Below are 22,600 nucleotides of genomic sequence, written 5' to 3'. Positions count from 1 at the left end.
GATCAGCCCACATTATTTATATCCTTCTTAATGTATAGAATGAATTATTGCAGGATTTATTTATTTGTGACCACGGTAACTGTTACAATTTTTTAGTGGTGCACTCATAACTTTCAGCCAAATGGATAGCATTACTTGTAACATGCTGAGAGTTCAAAAGTCTCTCAGATGTTCTTATGTTATGAGCATATGGCTTGTGTGTTTAACAGGACAAAGAAAAATTGTTGGGATAGGATAATTGAGGTAGAATTTTGGCAATGAGTAGCCTGTGTTATCTGGAACAGACCCACCACCAGACAGTTTGAACAGCAAAGCCTGAATAATTAATGGTTGAAAAAACCTTAAGTAACAGGACTTGACCAGCACAGTATAGTCTCTGTTTTGTGATTCAATGTTCTTGGCAGGCTTTCCATGCAATCAGTCATCCAGTGCATCAGAGAGTGACTTACAGACATTTGTTTATGCTGCTTATTTGCAGGATGCTAAGCTGCACAGAACCATTTGCAGTCTATATGGTGCATTTGCAAGTACGACCCTGGCAACAGTTTTGTGCAGCATTTTGTGCATGGCAGCCATCCCTGTGCAATGGCAAGTACATACTGCCAAGTCTATTAGACAGTCTGTCCTGGAGGTATTCATTTATTTATTCGTGCTTATTTTAATTTCTTAAATGGATAACTGGACTAGTTTATAGTCCCTTTTCAGTCATGACAGGAGCCAGTTGGAAACAAGAATTTGCCTTTTCAAATTAGTACATATGACATCATTGTTTTATGACTATCTGTCTAGCTATACAAAGTACAGTCTATGTGTGGCATAGTGCTGCAGCAGGTAGTATTGTCACCTCACAGCAAGATATTCTCCAGTTCAATTCTTGGTAGGGGTGTCTTCTGTTAGGAGTCTGCATATCCTTCCTGTGTTCTTATGAGTTTTCTCCTAGTGCTCTGGTTTCTTCCTATAGTCGAAAGAAATGCAGTAAGCAGATTGGATATTAAACTGGCCATAGTTGTGAGTTTGTGTGGTATGGAAGAACAACCATGGCAGGGCTAGCCATCTGGTGGTTGGAAAGTTGGCTCTAGATCATTGTAACTGTTGATCTGACATCCTGACCCCATGTGCTCAAAAGGGAAAAGGAGTTTTATCTATTTACCTATCTATCTATCTATCTATCTATCTATCTATCTATCTATCTATCTATCTATCTATCTATCTATCTATCTATCTATCTATCTATCTATCTATCTACCTATCTATCTATCCATCTATCTAGGAGAGAGAGAGTGCATTTTGCTTCATTCTTGCGTGTACCTTAAGAATATAGTAGAAACAAGTCTTGAGCATTTGTCGTCATTGCTCTAATACCCTAAGGATGGTACTGAAGTAGTGTCATAGGTGAAAGACATAACTCTTAACTGTCACTGATTTTGTAGAAAGTCCATGATTTTGCCTCATATTCTTGTCTTGCTCCTCATAAAGTTTCTGATCTTCTGGTTAATCACTGAGGGTTGCAGATGGTCAATAATTCCAGACATTAAACATTCTTATTTCTTATTGTTCAGAAAAGGCATGCTGATGAAAATAATACTGGTATCCCATTACATTTTTAAGTGAGCTAGAGAAATATTCAAAAAATTGTTACTGATTTTTAGCCTTTCTCCCACCATTATTTTTGGCTTTTCCAGAACTCTTAATCAAAGAAGTTGAGAAATATGAAACAAATTAGGCACACCAAACTGTTGAAAACAAAAAACTCTGTCACAGCAAGCTGCCAAAGTCCAAAAACTAAACTGTCAGTTAATTTAAAAAGTAGTTGAAGTGCTTTTCATTTGCTTCCCAAGCAAACTTCTTCAGAAACAGTATACAAACTGCAATTCAAATCTCGGGTTAAAAATAGTGTCAGATGATTTCAGTAACCAATCTTGACACAACATAACACCAAGCTTAGAAATTTAAAGGCAAACTCCTTCACAAAGATACAGCCAGCGTCAAGAATAAAAAAATAAGTCATTTCAAGATTACATAATGCTAGTGAAACATTAACATAGTATTTAAAAATCGTTCTAACTCTCCTAGTATAACATACTCAACTTAATACTTAACTAAACTAATTAACATACTACTTAAATACATTATTACTACTAAATATAAAACATCACTTGAAAAAAGTGCTTAAAAAAGGTGAACTGTAGCTCACACATCTTATACATAATCATCTCTGTAAACTCTTCAGCTTTAAAATGCTGCTAATAGAACAAGTTTCATTTAACCCTGGGAAATTATAAGCATTCAGCTTAATTTGCCAGGACAATTCTAACTCTTCCAACTGTAGGGGCGTAGGACCACCCCTAATATCCTGCAGGACCTGATCAATAACCATATACTTGAATTTATGTTCTTTGTTGGCCTGAATATGTTTAGCTAGAGCATTGTCAATTTTGCCCTTTGAAATTGCATACTGATGTTCGTAAACTGTCACAGAGTCTACTCTCCATTTTGCCAATATAAAATACAGGACAACATTGTCACTTGCCCTGTATTCAAGTATATGGTTATTGATCAGGTCCTGCAGGTTATTAGGGGTGGTCCTACGCCTACAGTTGGAAGAGTTAGAATTATCCTGGCAAATTTTAAATGAAACTTGTTCTATTAGCAGCATTTTAAAGCTGAAGAGTTTACAGAGATGATTATGTATAAGATGTGTGAGCTACAGTTCACCTTTTTTAAGCACTTTTTTCAAGTGATGTTTTATATTTAGTAGTAATAATGTATTTAAGTAGTATGTTAATTAGTTTAGTTAAGTATTAAGTTGAGTATGTTATACTAGGAGAGTTAGAACGATTTTTAAATACTATGTTAATGTTTCACTAGCATTATGTAATCTTGAAATTACTTATTTTTTATTTTTGACGCTGGCTGTATCTTTGTGAAGGAGTTTGCCTTTAAATTTCTAAGCTTGGTGTTATGTTGTGTCAAGATTGGTTACTGAGATCATCTGACACTATTTTTAACACGAGATTTGAATTGCAGTTTGTATACTGTTTCTGAAGAAGTTTGCTTGGGAAGCAAACGAAAAGCGCTTCAACTACTTTTTAAATAAACTGACAGTTTGGTTTTTGGACTTCGGCAGCTTGCTGTGGCAGAGTTTTTTGTTTTCAACAAGTTGAGAAATATGCTGAAAGACATTTTGCATTATTTCTTTAAACATATTAAAGATATATCTGAAGAAGCTGGTAAGGATGAAGAAAGCATTGCATGCATAAGTTGATTACATTGCACAGACCTTTACACATACCACAGTACATATACATATCATACCAGCTACAATTAGATTTGTACAGCAACGTCATCAAAACATGTTTCCTTATAACATATTGCATACAGATATGTCTTCCATCAGTACGTGCATAGCTCTTTCCAAATTTATACCCATTGTCTGGAAAAAACAAACTTTAGTCTTCCCTGAGGTAGCAGGGGAAGTTTTGCCTGAAGGATGGGCGCTAACATGACTTATGTCTTCAAAGAAGGCATTGCATTCTGTGAGAGCAATTGTGGTGAACAGCTTTCCTACTAGTAGTTTATCGAATGCATATCCCAAGGCTTTGTCTGCATTAGCTGATGTATGGGGGTAAGATGTGGATCTTGCACACATTTAAGTGGATAGGAGAAGGTAGTAACGGGTCCTGGCTCCTCTCTTGTTTGGTATCTACTTCTCTGAAGTCCAGGCCGACATGAAGGGACTCTGGCTGACAAAGTTTGCAGACGATTGCAAGTTGGGAACTATTATTAACTCCCCAAGTGATGGTGACATCCTACAGAATGGCCTCACTGTGACCAACGACTGGTGTCAGAACCATGGCCTTAAGCTCAATGTCAAAAAAATGTGTTGTCATCCCCTTTGGGAAAAACCCGGTTCCCATGAATCACCACATCGATGGTAGTCCACTGAACACAGAAGACGTTATAAGAGATCTGGGAACACAGGTTGACAGCAACCTCTCTTTTGATCACCACATTGCCACTGTGGTCAGAAAGTCCTTCTATGTAGCACATCTCATTACTAAGGGTTTTGCATCCAGGAAGAAAGAGGTCATTGTCTCCTTCTACTCTTCCCTCATTAGGCTAATCATCGAGTAAAATGCCCCATTTGGCATGTACCTCACTAGACATTTGCAACAACTGGAGAGGCTGCAAAAGTACCTCACAACGAGGATCCTAGGCCTTAAACACTTGTCCTATATGGACAGACTCAAAAAGCTCCAGCTATTCTCTGTCTCATATTGCCTACTTAGAGGCGATCTCTGCTTGACTTATAAAGCCATGTCTGATCCAGCTCTTTTAGAAATGCTACATGTAAAGAAATTCCAATCCCTCCACACCACACACTCCACAGACCTCAACCTCATTACCACAATCAACAGAATATGCTGGATGGACAGATTCATAACCCAGAGACTGCCCATGCTATGGACCAGTCTTCCCATACATGTCAAGCAGAGCACCTCACTGACCCTCTTCAAGAGAAATATTGATGAGTGGATGGGAAACAGAAAATTCACCCCATGGATAACACCAATGGCTCTACTTGACAGAGGCACTGGGAACTAAGGTTGGGTGGCAGTATGCTAGTGTAATCCTATGGCTAGGCTTATAAAAGCCCCAGGGCCTTTAGGCTAGTACACACTATGAATCTATGAACTACAGTTCAGTAATTTAAACATTAGAGAATTTGAGTTTATGGTTTGTTTGGTAGTAAATGTAATCTAGTTTATTTTTTGTTGTTGTTGTTGTTATTGTACTGAGCTATGGTGTCTCCTTATATCAACTAAGAAAATAATTCACAAATTGTATTTGCTGTAATTTGCAGAGATTTTATATTACAAATATAATTTATGTCTATTCCAGCTTGTTGATTATCATGTTTACTCCTATAGCCCTTCTCACTTCAAATGTCAGTGGGTACATGAATAGATATACATGTCTTAATTGTTGTAGGGTTTTGTCTACTGCATGGGAGGTGAATGTTATTTGCTGACTGAAAAGTATTCTAAAGTATCTTTAACATGTAGCTGCAAGGACAGTATTATAATAACAATAATAATAATACCGATTGGTTAACCAGGTAGGCCCAAAGGGTACACAGTCCCCCTTCAAGGGCAATGACAAAACTCAACCTATTAGTGCACGAACCCTGGACAAAACTAAAAATAATGGGGGGGGGGGGCAAATGTACAAAAATATGGAAAGATTTAAAATATTGGTATTATAAACTTAGAAATTTGCTAGAATAGCAGAATTTGTGCTAACATACATTTTCTGAAAGATTTAAAGTCTGAAACTCAAATGTAAGTCATTATTTAATGATGTTATTCCTCATTTACTTCCCAGAAAACCACAAATTTAATGAGAAATAGACCAAACATATGAGAAAAAAACTCTATGCTTTCTGTAAAAATCTAGACATTTGATAGGTAAGGGGGCAACCCAGGGGCAATGTCTGGTTAATAGACTTTGTCAACATCACACACTAAACATTTGAGGGTTTAGAGAGTTCAAATTAATACATGTGACATCACAGAAACTACTGCTCACAGCATAAGCCTTTGCATCAGGTATTACTCTGTAGGTCTTTCATTTGTAAGTTAAAAAGTTGAGGGATATTTTATATGTATTGAAAATCACTAGACACAAATTTGTGCTGCTGCTTCTCAGTTTATTTTGAATTATCCAGTTCCATAGTTGACTAACTTCCTCTGCAGAGCAGTTTGGAGATGATTAAAGGAAGGAAATGTGTTGAGGAGGATAATGGCATTTGCCTATCAGCTGCATTTGATAACAGAGACACCTGTGCTAAATTGTTTGCAAATAAATGGAAAACTATAATAGCATTTTGGTATTCCAATATAAATTTGATCTGTTTGTAAAAAATTATTTTCTTGAGTTACTATAAACAATATGTTGCTTGTATATGTAGAGAAGCATCTTATTGTTGTTTTTCCAAGTCCAAGTTGTTCCAGGCTATTGAGAAGAGGATTATGATGGATTATTCCAAAGACCTGAATAAAAAAAATATGAATAGAGAATTAGTTAGGTGGCCTTTCTCCATGGTGGCTTAGCTTTGAGTTGTTGCGCTATAGATTGCAGTCATGGTTTTGTACCCTAACATGAAGACATGCTGTGTTTTTATCCAGGGGATCTTATTTTCCAATGTGTTCAAAGAGCTGCTGGTAAACTAGCTTTTTAAGCATTTTATGAGTCAGCATAGAATAATGGGCACAGCTGTAAAAAGGGTCTGCAGTGGACCCTAGATACAATTTGTTAAGAGGTAAAATTGGCAGAACCGAGGGGGGGATCCAATATTGGGATCTACCCAGATGTCCATATGAGCTAACTATGGCTCTGGAAATAGGTCTTAAGTAAGAGGGATTTATTGGTTTAGTTATATTTATTTGGGAAGAGTGTTAAAGAGGTATGTTTCCAAATGTATAACTTCTGGTATTAAGTACATATATATATATATATATATATATATATATATATATATATATATATAGTTAAGTGGTTTGACTCTGCATGATATGGCTATCTTTAGAAACCTGAGTATGGGAACCTTAGCTTTAGTAGTGTCCTGCCTTTTAAGGATTTCCTTAACCTTTACCTGATTTAATTTCTCCAAGTCTTTTGAGTTTCTAATACCATGATGGGAATGGACCCTATTCTACATGAAAGTATGATTAAAGTTCATGAAACATACAGAGTTACATGTATTGACAGCATATCTAAATATGACTGCATATTCTTTTTTATGAGACCCATTGTTCCTGCTATTACTGGAACTGTCAGGGTATCCTTCTTCCACGACCTTTATTGATTAGATTAAGTAAACGTCCGATAACGTGATATAGAATCGGGTGTAGCAATTTCAGTGATCATTGCTACTTTTGTCTTTTTTTCATGTGCTACTATATCTGATTTTCTTACATCTATTTTTTGAACTGTTTGATAATGGGTGATTCCATAAACTTTATCCTTCTCTATAATCCTTTGTGGCTCATGTTTCCAATGCTTCTCACATACTTTGATATTGCAATGTTTGCACAATGCCCAGTGCAAAAGTCTTGCTACATTATTATGCCTTTCGATATACAGGCCCTCTGCCATTAGATTATCACACCCACCAACAAGATGCACAACTGTTTCCAGTTCTGTTTTAAAGAACTTGCATTTGTCTGTTTCTCCCACATGCTTCATGGACATTGTAAACCAATGTGTATATAGTCCTTTATCCTACACTGCCAATATTAACCTTTCATCTTTTGGTTTAAATTAACCTCTCCTTAACCATTCCTGTATCAGATCCTGACTGACATGAGGTTGTTGCAGGAGTTTTCTGTATTTGCAAGTATATTTATGCATTTTACGCATTTCTTTCCTTCTCACCTGATCCTTCTCCTTATATTCTTTCTTTGTTTTTTTGGCAAATTCAGTTGCTGCCTGATTTTTGTCTATTTCTGGTTTGATTTCCATTCCTACTTGACACCAATATGCTTCTGTTAAAATAAGCAGGGATGTCATCTTAGACTTGATCTCCTCATATTTTAAAACTTCCACTATGTTTGGATCGTGTGAGGTCAGCAGATATGTATGAAGTCCTATGGTTGCAGATCTATACATGTAATCAGTTTTGAGAAGGCCCATACATCCTTCAGAATGGGCAATATATAAACTTGGTATATAGCAATTTTTATAAATTATTTGATAAGCATTAAGCATTTTTCTTGTCTTCCTGTCCAACTGATCCTATATCTTTTGGGGCCAGTCAATCACCTAAAAATTGGAACATGATGAGTGAATTGGTTTATTGCTTGGACTCTGTTCTTAGATGTCAGGGCTGTTTTCGGTATTAATGTTAGTCTTCTAAAATATTCCTTAATAACTTTTATTTGTATTGGTTCATATTCTATTGTTGAGTCTTCACCAGTTCCCAAATATTTAAACACTCCCTCCTGCTCAAGTTCTTTTATAACACATTCCTGTAACACACTGATATTTGCTTGGTACTGCAGCTTTTCTGCTTTAAAAGTTGCTTTTGCATATTTATCACGATCAAATGACATTCTTATATCATCAGAGAAAGTTTTGGCCACATGCAGTTGTGCTTTCAGTTCCTCATCTGATGAACCACATAGTTTTAAATCATCTAGAAAAAGGAGATGAGAAGTCTTTACGCTTTGGTGTTTTCTGGGAGCCAAATTGTAGCCATGATCTAATCTGTTAAGTAGGCAGGTTAATGGGTTAAAAGCAAGACAAAACAGCAGTGGTGACAAAAGAGTCACCTTGGAATATTCCCCTTTGCATTTTAATCCCTGGGTTAATAATCTGTCATTTATTTTATCTTAGCTGCAAAGTAATTTGCCACTGTTTCATGGTCACTGTAATGTTATTGATCAATGTAGAGTATATCTTATATATTTGTAAGCCCTCTTTTATCCATGAACGTGGGATGCTGTCAAATAATTTTTTTGTAGTCTACCCATGCCATTCTTAGATTATTCCCCTTTTTGCAATTCTCCATTATGACTTTATTTAACAACAAATAATTATTTGTTCCAGATGACATTCTTTTGTTACCCTTTTGATCTATTGCCATGATTGAGTTTTCTTCTCAATTATTGTACACTCTGTTGGCATCAGTTCCAGTATATACTCTATACATTGTCAGTAGACAAGTTATTAGTGCCTAGTTTTTAGGATATATTTCAGGTTCAGTCTTAAGGACAAGTGTCATTGTTCCTGTTGTTAACTAAGATGGTGTCTCTTCTTACAGATAAATCTTCATGTAAATATGTTAATACTTTTAGCCAGAAGTTATGTGCTGCATCTGAGCCTGGGTTTTTCCAGTTAGAATTTTTCTTAATTTTGTTTCAATTTCTCAGGCTGTCATTTCATCCCATTTCATATATTGTACATTTAAACTAAATAGTCTTTCTTTCAGTTCTATCCCTTCACGATCTTTGTTATGCTCCATAGGATCTTCATAGATATTTCTCCAAAATGTGTCAGTTTCTTCTTTTTTGTTGGTGTTTCTATTCCTTCTGCCTTGTTTCCCAGTTCTCTATAAAATTACTTTGGGTCATCAATAAAATGCTTATGTGGTACTTTTTCTTTTTATTTATCTGTGTATCTACTAATTTTTCCTCTCTGTGGTGATATCTTTAGTTTATTATTTGCAATTGTGTATGATAGATCCTGGTCTATTCTGATACTGCATTTTGCTTTTATCATATCTAGGTTTCTTAGTATTTTTGTTGATTTGTTCTCTTTTCTGTACTCTTCTAACAGCAACACTTCTTGTCTTACTTGCTTTATAGTTTTCTCTATTCAATACTTACATGATGGTAAAGTTGTGAAACATAAACTATGTTAGCTGTCAGAAGGAGAATCCACAAAGTTCTTGAAGAAACTTTTATTATCCACAAATAAATAGCTTGATAAGCATTTTCATTCATGTAATAATAATGAACTTCTTCAGATCGAAGGTTTGCCTTTTGTCTCTGCTGCTTTGATTTGTTTATTTCCATCATGACATTTGATTTATCCCCTTCCTTTCCCTTACTGCCCTGTGTTTTTGCAGTATGACTTTATCTGTTAGTAATTTAGCTGCACATTAGGCTTATCCTATTTATTTCTATGTCATAAGAATTTCTCTTAATAGTCCTAAGTACTGTGTTCATCTGTTTTACCAAACTTCTAACATTTTTTGTCTTATTGATTATCTGTAATGTATTTCTTTTATTAATCTTAATATGTCTGTCCATCTATATTTAATCAAGCAACTCATCCATTAGATCATATTGTTTTAAACTAAAGGTACACTCCTTGTTCTCTTTTTCCTGTGAGCATTATACAGAAAGTTCCAGAGCATCTTCCTGTGACATATTCACTTCAGCTTCATCCTTTGTCATCTATTATTCTTTAATATGGGAACTCATTGGCCCATCACTCAAAAATATTGACTGTATTAGAATTGCCACAGTTTCCTGTTCCTTCCCTTGCTGTGCAGCTCCAAATGAACTTTTATACTGTTTTTACTGAAGGCTCCAAAGTATCTTCATATGGCAACTGATCAGATGCTCTCCATTCCACTGGTTTCTCCGTAATCTGACTCTCATTGTTCTATCATGCTGTGATGCTATCAGAGTTAGATTTTCTACACTAAATCCTTCACTTCACAGGTAATCCATAAACTGATGCCCTGAATCACAGACCTGATCACTGGGCCTGAGATATAGGTCACTTCCCACAATTCAACATATTTAAATGCCACGCATGTAATAAAGTGGTCTCCCCACTTGGTGATATAGGTATTTATGGCCATATCTGGCAGTGCTGAGTGAATACGTCAGTGCGGATTTGTGTCAAATGCCTTGGGCTTGTCAAGTGCAAAAGGATGATAGTGCTGTCATCATACCTGCCCTCTATGACCTGTTTGAGGACATCTTACAAATGTAACAGACATGATGTAGCATTAAGAATTCACACAGGTCATTTTCACATAGCAGGGATATCACTAGTACCATTTATAAAAGGTCCATGATGACATGTTGGTCTACCTCACAGATAAGGAGAGTCAGGATGTGCTATACATGCATATATCAGGAGCTGTCTCCCCCAACTCAGATGGATGTATGTTGATGTACACCCTTCTACAAGAACATAGTCCATGTGTAGGGTGTGTTGAAGTGTGTATTCAACCATGTCAAGAAGGGGTATGTAATGAGTCACACTATAAGAGATCTGTGATGTTGTCACAGCCCATTGATTCTGTATGATAAGCTTAGATGAAGGTAAGACAGTGCATACTGTCTATCTTGATCTGGCCTAAAGTTTGGACACAATTCCCCATGCAGGTATCATTGAGAAACCGTCCCAGCTCAGGATTAATCCTTATGCCACTAGATGTGTAACTAACTGGCTCACTAACAGAACGCATACTGTGAAAGTTGGTGAAACAACCTGTACCAGTACAACCACAACCACTGGCATACCCTGGGTATCTGTGCTTGCCCTTTACTGTTTGGGATCTATTTCTCATAAGTTCAGGCTAAAGTATATGGATTTTGGCTCACAACATTTACTGATTCTTGCATATTGGGTGAATCATTAGGCCCACCAGTGCTGATATCACACTACATGTGGGGCTAACACAGACACATCATTGCTGACAAAGCCACATGGTCCACAGATAAATGCAAACATTTGTCTTTATTTTGTCCTTCTGCAAAGTGGATTTCACTGCTAATTACAGCATTGACAACACTCCCACTATCCTGAAACCCAGTGTTGCAAGACCTGGTAATGCATGTAGATAGCAATTTGAACTTCAAAGATCAAGTTTCCATAGTGATATTAAAAGCCTATGTTCTGCACATTATAAATCACACCATTGCATTCAGATCTAATAGTTATATTACAGCACTGTACTCAAACCTCATCAGAATACTAATAGAATAAAATGCTCCTTTTTGTATGTACCTCATCAGATACATGCAGCAGTTGGAGAGACTATAGGGGTTTCTCACCAAGAAAACACATGCCTACAAGCCATGCCATGATGTATATAGAAAGACTGAAAGCCATGTCACTGTAATCTTTGACATATAAGATGAGGTGACTTCTGCCTGCTCTCCATTGATTCATGGTCATCATCTCACCCTGCCCAGGTGGAAATAAGGCACATCCACAAATCAGATATAGGTGATGGCGTCAACAGTGTCTGGTGGGGAGAATGTGGTAATAGCAGTGTCCCACATTCTGGTGTAAAAGTCTCTCTCTAATGTCAGTCAAGTGCACAAACACACACCCAGTTGACTGCAGTGAGAACAAAACTTCTACCTATCTAACCTCACAGACTGCAGAACTCTGCATTTAAGGGAAGCACCACAGCTCAAGTCTGACTTGTAGTGTCACAGACAATACTTTATAGGTGATCATAGGATTATAGGCGATTACTAGGCTAATGGCCCTGGGGCCCTTACAAGCCTAGCCAAGAGTTTATCCTCAAAAAGAAACCTCAATCAGCACCTGTCACCCCTGTCTATGAGGGATACAGGTGGAACCCCTGGGACAAATTTGTGGTTTCCTATCCACTCATCAAGGTTGTGCTTGAAGAGGGTCAGCTACGTACTTTGTTTGACATATATGGGGAGTCTTTTCCAGAGATGGGGCAGCCTTTGGAAGACAAACCTGTCCCTCCAGCAGGTTTTGTTAATGTCACATATTAGATTTAAGCCTTTCAACTGGGCAATGTGTGAGGAGTAAAACTTATGGATAATGAAGCATCTCTAGTAGAGCAAGGTCTGAGATTGCTTTGTAGGCAAGAAACAGATCCCCTCTGAGCAATCTGTACAATACCAAGTAGAGTGATAGTGATTTGAGTCTGTCACCATAGAACAGGTGTTGGAGGCCATGAATTCTCTTTGGGAAGTATTTCTGTGGCCTTTCCAGTTGGTGCAGATGTTTGGAGAGGTACATACCAAATGGGGTGTTGTACTCAATTATTGGCTTAATGAAGGAGGGGTACACAGAGGTAATAACCTCATTTTTTTCTGGATGCAATCCCTTTACTTATGACATGAACCAAGTAAAAGGCTTTTCTGACCACTGCTGCTACATGATGGTTAAATGTGAGATTTTTGTCATACTGTGTACCCTGGGCTCTCACCACAAGTCATGTGCTTAGGGGGTTGCCGTTGATGTGGTAATCAGTAGGGGCTATGGTTGTTGCCAAATGATATGATAATACATTTTTTTTGTATTTAACTTAAGGCCATGACTTTGGCACCAGTCATTTGTTGCTGTGAAACCCTCTTGAAGTATGCTAACATCATTTGTGGAGTCAATGACAGCACCCAACTTACAGTTGTCCACAAACATGGTCAGCCACAGGCCTTTTGTCTTTGCCTGGACCACTGAGAAGTAGCTGTCAAACAATAGGGGTCCCAGGACAGATCCCTGGGGACACCACTAGTGACAAGTCTGCTGGTGGAGGTGTTGGCACCTATTTTGGCCTTGTAGGCCTTATTGGTGAGCCAGTTGGCCACCCACTTGATGAGATAGGGATTTGCACCAAGTTGTGTTAGCTTTTCAATGATGCCTGAGTGGGGGATTCTGTCAAAAGCTTTGGCCAAGTCAAGGTTAGCTGTATGTACTGACTTTCCCTCATCCAGTGCCTTGGTGACAGTCTCAAACAAGTCAACCAGTTTCAACGGGCAAGATTTGCCCTTGATGAATCCAAACTGGGTGGGATCAAGTGCCTGGAGATTGCTTATGTCCTTGTTTATGAGGTCTATAATAATATGCTCCATGGCCTTACAGATCATACTTGTCAAGCTAATGGGGTGATAATTTCCAGGGTCAGTAGTGGCACCACCTTTGTGCAAAGGGATGGCAATGGCAGTTCTCCACTCTGCTGGAATGAAGCCTGTATTTAGTCTATGGCTGAATAGGGTGCTCAATGGTGAAGCTAGTTCTTGCTGGATATGTTGCAGAATATAGCCTAGGATACTATCAAGTTCCATGGAAGCTATGTTCTTTGCCTTGTATAAGGCCTTTAACACTTGATCTATGGAGATGTGACGTGTGGGGCAAGTATCAGGGATGTTGAATGGGCCTTTGTGGGGACAGGGGGGGTGAAGTTTCTACTGAACCTTTCTGCAAGCAGGTTGGCTAAGTGAACAGGATCAGTGTAAGTAGTACCATTAAGATCTAATTCGGAACAAACCTGGCCTTTGCCATGGAGGTTTCTGAAGTAACTGAAAAGGGCTTTGTGGTTAGCCTTTATTTCACAGGCTAGTTATGATTCATAATTGGCTTTTGAGATTTTCACTAGTGATCTAATTTGCTTGTTACGGCTAAGGAGGGAGTTTTTCCAATTGGGAATTTGTGACTTTTTACCCTTGCACAACTTAATTTTGTTGTAAAGCCTGTTGATAGAGGATGTCTACCAGATAGGCTTGTGTTTCTCTGAGGAGCAGGTTTTAGTTCTGTTGGGTATGGCTAATCTACGCAGTTGTACAGGTGTTTGTATACTGCACTGGCATACTGGTCTACATATTTGTCTGCATCCTCTGAGGGAGCGGTGGTGTGAATCTACTGATACCCTCCCTTAGAAGGTTGTAGTCACATTTTGAGAAGTTTTTTTTTAACCTGATTACTGCTGGGGGGTGGACGGGATAGACACTTTGAATGAGACAGACCAATGGTCTGATCTCACCAGGGAAGAACTTACTATGAGGGTGTTGCACCAGTCACCCATGTTGGTGAGAACCAAGTCTAGAATGCTATCCCCCCCTTGTGAGGGATGAGACAAGTTGGTCTAGTGCATTAGAATTGATGGGTAAGTGCATTAGAGCAGGAATAGTTCACTCAGTTTATGGTGGGGTAGTTGTAGTCACTAAGGATCAGGGTGTTAGGGGGTACCTTGACTGAGTCAAGTAAGTGCAGGTAGGAGGAGTGGGTGTCCTGAGTCATGGAGGGGGGGGTCTATAGCTGGGTATAACATTGATGGGTGTCTTGCCAATTGTCAGTTGCACTTGGAGAAGTTCTAGTGCATCGTGCTGGCAAACCAATATGGAGGTGTGTTTGCCTTAAATGAAAATAGAAACTCCACCACCCTTATTCTTCCCAATCTCATTTTGGGGTCAGAATATGTGGAATGAGGTATAGCCTGGTAAGGCAGGGGTAATCTCTGCAGCCTTGAACCAAGTTTCTGTGACTGCACAGATTTTGGCATCTTCCATTACTAGTGTAGAACAATCCTAGGGTTGTAAGAAATGAGTGGCAGCTGAGAACTTCTTATTTTAGAGCGCTGGATTGAAGAAATGAATGTGTCACTATAAAACCTCAATTAAAATATTTAAGCAGTGTTATTTAGAAGGAGTTTTTATATTGTATGTATATTTGTGTTTTAACAATTTTTATATGTAGTAGATGATTGTTATAAGCACATTTAATGTTAATGAATTGTTTTTGTTTTTTTGTTTTTTTGAACTAAGTGTGGATGTCTTTTTAAGGAATATTAATTTATTGAATTTTTGTTGTATGGGTGGGGAGAGTGTATTTTGCTTTAAATATGGTGTGTTTTAAACATGGAGATTTTAATTTGTTGTCATGGAAGAAAGCCTCCTGCTGGGTGAAAGCATAACTGAGTCTTTCATTGGTTCAATAAATTACTAGGAAAGCTTGCAGCTAGTGCATTTTCAGGTTAAGGCTCCTAGCATTAAGCAGCATGACCTTCAATTTGCTTTTTAACAGCTCTTTTATGTTGGAAGATTTGTCTCTGAGGCATTGCCCAAAAAGGCACAATGGGGAAAGCAAGTGCCTTGGCCAGAATCCTGAATCCTGGGGTAACAAATGGAGGCTATCTCTGGCAAAGCATCGAGATCTGTCAACCATGTCATCCCAGGCAAACAAATACTGGTTCCCATTGGAATTACACAAGAAACTAAGCTAATTGTTGAAGTCAATTATTTTTTGTTGGTATTGATGACATCAACAGTATCTGGTGAGGAGCATATGGTATAGTAGAGGCCCACATGCTGATGTAAAGGGCTCTCTCTAATGCCATGAAAGTTCACAAGTGCACACACACACACACACACACACACACACACACACACACACACACACACACACACACACACACACACAATTTGACTGCACTGAGGAGACAACCCTACCTAAGTACACAGACTAAATAACTCAGTAGTTTATGAAGCACCATGGCACAAGTCTGAGTTTTACAAGGCTGCAGAACAACTTATACAGGAGGACAGCACTAGATGGAGAGAACATATTGGGAGGCCTAGATGAAATGGATATGTAGGCATGTGCAAGTGTTGAAATACTATTAATATATGGGACTGGCACAATAAATATAGGATGCAAACATATGCTCTTCTAGCTAAATAGCCACACACACACACACACACACACACACACACACACACACACACACACACACACACACACACACACACACTTGCCTGCAGTAAGAACAGACCTCTCTACCTAAGTACACAGACTACAGAGCTCAGAACTTTATGCAAGCACCATGGCACAAATCTGACTTCTATAAGGCTACAGGGCAACTTATAGTGGATGGCATCAGCAGTGGATGTTGGAGAGAAGATGTTGTGAGGACTGCATAGGTTCATAGGAGGTTATTAGACTAATGGCGCTGAGACATCTACAAGCCTAGCTGTGTAAAAGCCCAAGTACCCTTTTTGACCATAGTTAGATGGTTATTGTTAGCAGAGCAATGTTGCGATCAGCACTGACTGCCCTTGTCCATGAGGGACAAATGTGCCACCCCTGAAGTAAATTTATGGTCACCCACCCAGTTGTCAAGGTTGCGCTTGAATAGGGTCATTGAGGAGTTCGTCTTCACATGGAGTGAGAACCTATTCCAGAGGACTGGCAATCACTGGGAGATATATCTGTTTCTACAGCATGTTCTGTTTATGTTACAGACTAGGTTGAGTTCCCTGGAGCAAGTTGCTCTTGTCCCATATGATTTGCAGATGTCCAGCATTTCAATTAGGTCAATGTCCAAGACTGCTATACAGGCCAGGCACAGGTGATGTCTAGCAGCCTGTATGATACTGACTGGAGTGACAGAGCTTTCAGTCTTTTCATGCATATCATGTTTTAGAGGCCCTAGATTCTCTTGGTCAGAAACATCTCTGGTCTATCCAGTTACTGCAGGTGTCTGGAAAGCTACAGTCAGAAATGAGCATTGTACTCAGTTTTGTGATCTGATAAGTGCAGAGTACAGCAGAGCTATGACCTCCACGGTCTTAGATACAATGTCTTTATTTATGAGGTGCACAATGTAGAATGGGTTTCTTACCATTATGAACACATGGCAACTGAAGTTTAGATTGTTGTCCACCTGTATTCCCAAATCTCACACCACTGAATTTGAGCTTACAGGGGTGCCATCTATATCATAATTAGTAGGGGCTAGTTCTTTTATAAAGGGGACAATGAGGCATTTTTGTGTTAATTTCAGTCTGTGAGTTTGGCACCAGTCATTTGTCTGTGTCAGCCCTTTCTGTAATATGTTAACATAATTTCAAGACTCGATATGATTGCACTCAGTTTGCAGTCATCTGCAAACTTGATAAGCCACAGGCCATTTACCTTCATCTGGACTTCAGAGAAATAGTTTTCAAACAGTAGAGGGCCCAGCACAGATCCTTGTGGTACTCTACTGGTAACCAGTCTACTAATGAAGGTGGAGTCCCCAACTTTGAGAGAGTGCAATCTGTTGGTGAGCCAGTTGGCTACCCGTCCATTAATATATGGGTTAATGCCCAGATGGGAGTGTTTGTCTATGGTACTTGAATGGGGGATTGTACCAAAGGCCTTGGTTAAATGAAGATAGGCTGTATGTACTGTTTTTTCCCTCATCCAGAGCTTTTGTGATATTCTCAAAGTAGTCCACTAGATTTAATAAGAAAGATCTACCTTTGATGAAACCAAAGTGGGTTGGGTCAAGAGTCTGAAGGTCACCAATTTCCTTGTAGAAAGGTCCATGATGATTCTTCCCATAGCCTTGCAGACAAGGCTGGTTAAGTCTTTGTGTCTATAATTTCCAGGGTCAGTTGATAGACATGTAGGCATGTTCAACTGTGAAGATAGTTCTAGTTCTGCATGTTACCAGATTGATGTGCATTGCATATCACACAGAATTTATTAATTTATGTAGTGTAGTTGATGTATTTGTGAGCAAGTACTGAAAGACCAAAGTTGCAGTGCATGGGGGAGGCAACATATGGCTGCATTGTAAATATGTGACATATTGTTAGATATGGCCTTCAGTTTGTTATGTTTCCACATGTAGTTTCATGGCATGATGATCAAATGGACAGTAAACAGCACTAATACATGCTAATAGTGATTGATGTTGCATAGAGCAGAGGCGGTGGGTTTGCGTGATGGTTGGCAAACCGTTCATGTGAGATACACACTTCTATTACTATCCTTGTTTGTGCATAGTTAAGCAGTATGCAAATGTGAGTCTCATTGCTAAAATTGTGAGAGTTAGTATTGAGTGTATGAAACACACCTGCTGCCTAGTTCACTCTGTAGCAGCAGGTGCAAAGGCACTGATGCATTTCCTTTTTGAGCTCAGATGATACTGGGTTCAAATACAGGTGTATATAACACTTTTAAATAAACAGTGATAATGCAATGACATTATTCTTTATAATACATTCAGCATATTTTTTTTGTGTGTTGATGTAGTGTGGTGAAGCGACATTGCAAGGAGCTATCAGTAGAATTGTAGATCTGCTCACCCTAACTTGACATTGGTGCTCAGCATCAAAACTCCTCACAAACATAGAAACCTAAAAGTGAAGGGATCCATTGCTTTTCTGGTACTTATGTGTGTTTTGTGTGATTCTATTTTTTTACCAGATTATAGGTGTTAAAATGTGGTTGATAGGAAAGTGATGAAATGGGGAGCAAGCAGTGAGAAGAGCAAAAGGGAAGCAATACAGGAATGTTCCGGAGGGAGGTAGGAAAGAACCATAGCTATCCATTTCTTCAACAGTGTAAACTGAAAATATGTACAGAGAATTAGCTGAATTTGAACTGTCATCTCCAGAAAGAGGGGTGACAACAATGTCATCATGTTGTATAGCCAGTTAGATGAAATCAAGTATGTCAAGAAGACATGTGTGAAATGGAGAGCTATGTATGGGACAATATTTTTGCTGTGGGACAGGGGTGGCCTACCTCACTGTGCTGTTATGCATTTAGTGATTTGTTTCAGATGGATGACTTGGAGACATTTTGATGACACATAATAGAAATTTAATAGAGATAAGGGTTGGGGTGAGAGAAAAAAGAGATAAGATTAGTACCATCATATGTGCATTAACACAATTATACAACTATTTTATCTGAAGTATTACATTTAAGTATATATCCTAACAACTGTGCACTGTAGCTACATTTTGCTGAAACAATGAGCAAAAGAGAAGAGCAGCTGCTAAAATTCAGACTTGAACAAAGCCAGTACCTATCAAAACATAGAACAGTCCAACTACCATGGCCAAAATCAACCACTATAATAATAAAAATAAAACAGGATATATATAAGCAATTTTAGATAAAAACCCTTCTTCGTATCAGTATTACATTAAGTATATGTCCTAACAACTACACACTGTAACTACAGATTCCTGAAAGGAATCCTTGAACTATGCATATATTGCACGGATTCCATACATTTGGTTGAATTATGCTTAGTCAAAAATGATTCCAGGCATTTCACTTCACTGAAAGCTCACTTGACTGAAAGCTCACTTGGTCGAAGTTCATTTGGTCAAAAATGCAATATAGCTCCTGCCCCACTACAGTGCAACCCTGGAGTGAGAATATTAAATAAGGGGTGTGGGGGGGCACAGCCCCCCCACATTGGGGGGGGGTATGGGGTCGTAGCCCCCCACATTATGCCAATAGTTTTTACTAAAGATATTATTCTAATGGATATACCTTCTTATAATAGTGAATACATTAAAATTATGTGGGGGGGGGCGTTTCACAGCCCCCACTCTAAAGGATAATGCTGCCCAATATGCAGAAACCTAGCAAAACCAAGACTCACTCCTCTAAGAGAAGGAAACCAGTCTGGTGAACCCCTGCCATACACAGGCTATACAATAGAAAGAGGAAACTAGTTCAGAAAAAAAGCAAACCACAAGAAAGAAAGACATCCCCAATCAGTATCAGTAAGAAACTAAGGTTCCCTCATAAAATCATCCAAGGCTAACTTTGAAAGAAAAATAGCAAAGAATTCAAAAGATAACCCCAAAGCCTTCTTTAGCTATGTTAATAATCTAAGAGGCAACTCACAGATATGCACTGAGCTAGTGCAAAATACAACAAAATATACTGAACCTACTGATATTGCCAACATCCTGGCAGATAGATTCAGAGCAAACTTCACCCCCCTCTCACCCTGAAAAGGACCCACAACAATACTGAAAATGTACAAGTGAAAATAGCCCTTTCAAAAGCCAAAAACACAGCATCAGTGGGGCCAGATGGTGTCCCAGGCTGTGTATTGCACGAACTACAGAATGAACTAACCCCCCACCTAAACGCGCTGTTTAACCTCAGCCTCTCCCCAGGCTATGTGCCCATAGAATGGCACACAGCAACAGTTATTCCACTCCACAAAGGAGGGGCCACAACTGACCCTGGTAACTATCGCCCCTTAAGCCTGACTAGCCTGGTCTGCAAGGCTATGCAGCGCATCATCATGGAGCTCATTAACAAAGACATTGGGAACCTCCAAACACTTGACCTGACCTGTTTCAGCTTTGTTAAGGGCAGATCATGCCTACTAAACCTGGTTGACTTTTTCAAGACAGTCACCAAGGCCATAGATGAGGGAAGGGTTGTTCACACAGCCTACCTTGACCTCACCAAGGCTTTTGACACCATTCCCCACTTGGTTATTACAGAAAAACTCACCAGCCTGAAAATAAACTCCTATGTCATGAGATGGGTTGCCAACTGGCTTATGGACAGAACTCACACTGTAAGAATAGCGGGCTCCATGTCCGATTCTAAACCAGTCACAAGCGGTGTCCCACAAGGCTTGGTCCTGGGACCCCTACTGTTCTGCATATACTTCTCAGAAGTACAGGCAAACACAGGAAGACTATGGCTAACCAAGTTTGCCAATGACTGCAAACTGGAAGCCATAATTGACTTTCTGGCTGACACAGACATCCTCCAAAAGGGCCTTACTGAGACGGACACCTGGTGCCAAAGTCATGGCCTCAAGCTAAATGCCAAAAAAATGAATAGTCATCCCATTTGGGAAAAATAAAACAGCCACGAATTACCACATAGGTGGCAGCCCCCTTAATACAGAAGAGGTAATAAGAGATCTGGGGACCCAGGTAGATAGTAATCTCTCCTTTGACAAGCATATTGCCAAAGTAGTTAGGAAATCCTTTTATGTGGCCCATCTAATTACTAAAGAGTTTGCCTCTAGAAATAAAGAGGTAAAGAGGTTATAGTGCCCCTCTACTCATCACTCATCAGACCCAGCATAGAGTACAATGCCCCATTTGGGATGTACCTCATAAGACATTTCCAACATCTGTAGAGACCAATAAAAGTACCTCACCAAGAGGATTACTGGCCTCAAATATATGTCCTATGCAGCCCGACTGACAAAACTCTGGCTGTACTCAGTGGCATATCGTTTACTTAGAGGTGATCTCTGCCTGACTTAGAAATCCATGTCCAGCTCAGAAGTGATAGACATGCTCCACCTATCACCCTTGATATCCACATCACTCTTCCACCCCCAATTAAGGAAACCACAATAAAAAAATGTCTCCAAAGCCAGCTTCATGCTTCTTAAGACAGAAGTGGTGAACTTCAAGACACCCATGCAGATGGACAATACAGTTGCAACTGCTGAATCCTACACAAATGCAGCCTTTAAACACTTACACGTGTGCATGGATCATGCTATCCCAAACAGAACCAAGATGCTATCCTCCAAAAAAAGGAAGCCAATCTAGTGGCCCCCTGTCATAACTGTACAACAGAAGGAAGAAACTGTTGCAAAAGAGAGTAAAATCCCATGAGTGGAGGAGCTCCCTGGTCAGCCTCAGTAAGAAGCTGAGATCCTTTATAAGATCCTCCAAAGCTAGCTATGAAAACAAAATCACCACTAAATCCAAGGGCAACCACAAAGCATTCTATAACTATGTCAAGAATCTAGATGGCAACACCCAGATCTGCTCTGAGTTACAGCACAAAGGCATGAAAATTACAGAACCAACTGATATTGTCAACATCCTAGCAGATCAATTCAGTGCTAACTTTACCCCCCTCTCACCCCCTAAAGGGCCCACATCTATACAGAAAGAATGCAGAGTCCCTGTAATCACAACTATGCAGGTAAAAGCTGCACTCTCTAAAACCAAAAACACAGCATCCATGGGAACAGACAACATCCCAGGCTGCATTTTACATGAACTTCAGAATGAACTGGCTCCCCACTTAAGCACCATGTTCAATAATAGCCTCACATCAGGCTTTGTGCCCACTGAATGGCACACAGCAACAGTTATCCCACTCCACAAAGGGGGAGCCACCATTGATCATGGGAACTATTGACCTATTAGCCTGAAGAGCCTGGTCTGCAAGGCCATGGAATGTATCATCATGGAACTCATAAACAAAGACATTGGTAACCTCTAAACTCTGGATCCCACCCAGTACGGGTTTGTGAAAGGTAGATCATGCCTCCTAAATCTGATCGACTTCTTTGAGGCAGTCACCAAAGCCATGGATGAGGGTAAGGTGTTTCACACAGCCTATCTTGACCTCGCCAAGGCTTTCGACACCATCCCCCATTCTGGAATTATAGCTAAACTCACTAAACTAGGTATAAATCCCTACATCACAAGATGGGTTGCTAACTGTCTTACTGACGGAACCCACACTGTAAAAGTTGCAGACTCCAAATCTGACCTCAAAGCAGTGACAAGTGGAGTAC

The sequence above is a fragment of the Protopterus annectens genome, chromosome 5.part0, assembly GCF_019279795.1.
Source record: "Protopterus annectens isolate FY-2018-M chromosome 5.part0, PAN1.0, whole genome shotgun sequence".
In the NCBI taxonomy this organism is placed as follows: Eukaryota; Metazoa; Chordata; order Ceratodontiformes; family Protopteridae; genus Protopterus; species Protopterus annectens.
Note: the sequence above shows the minus strand (reverse complement) of the source record.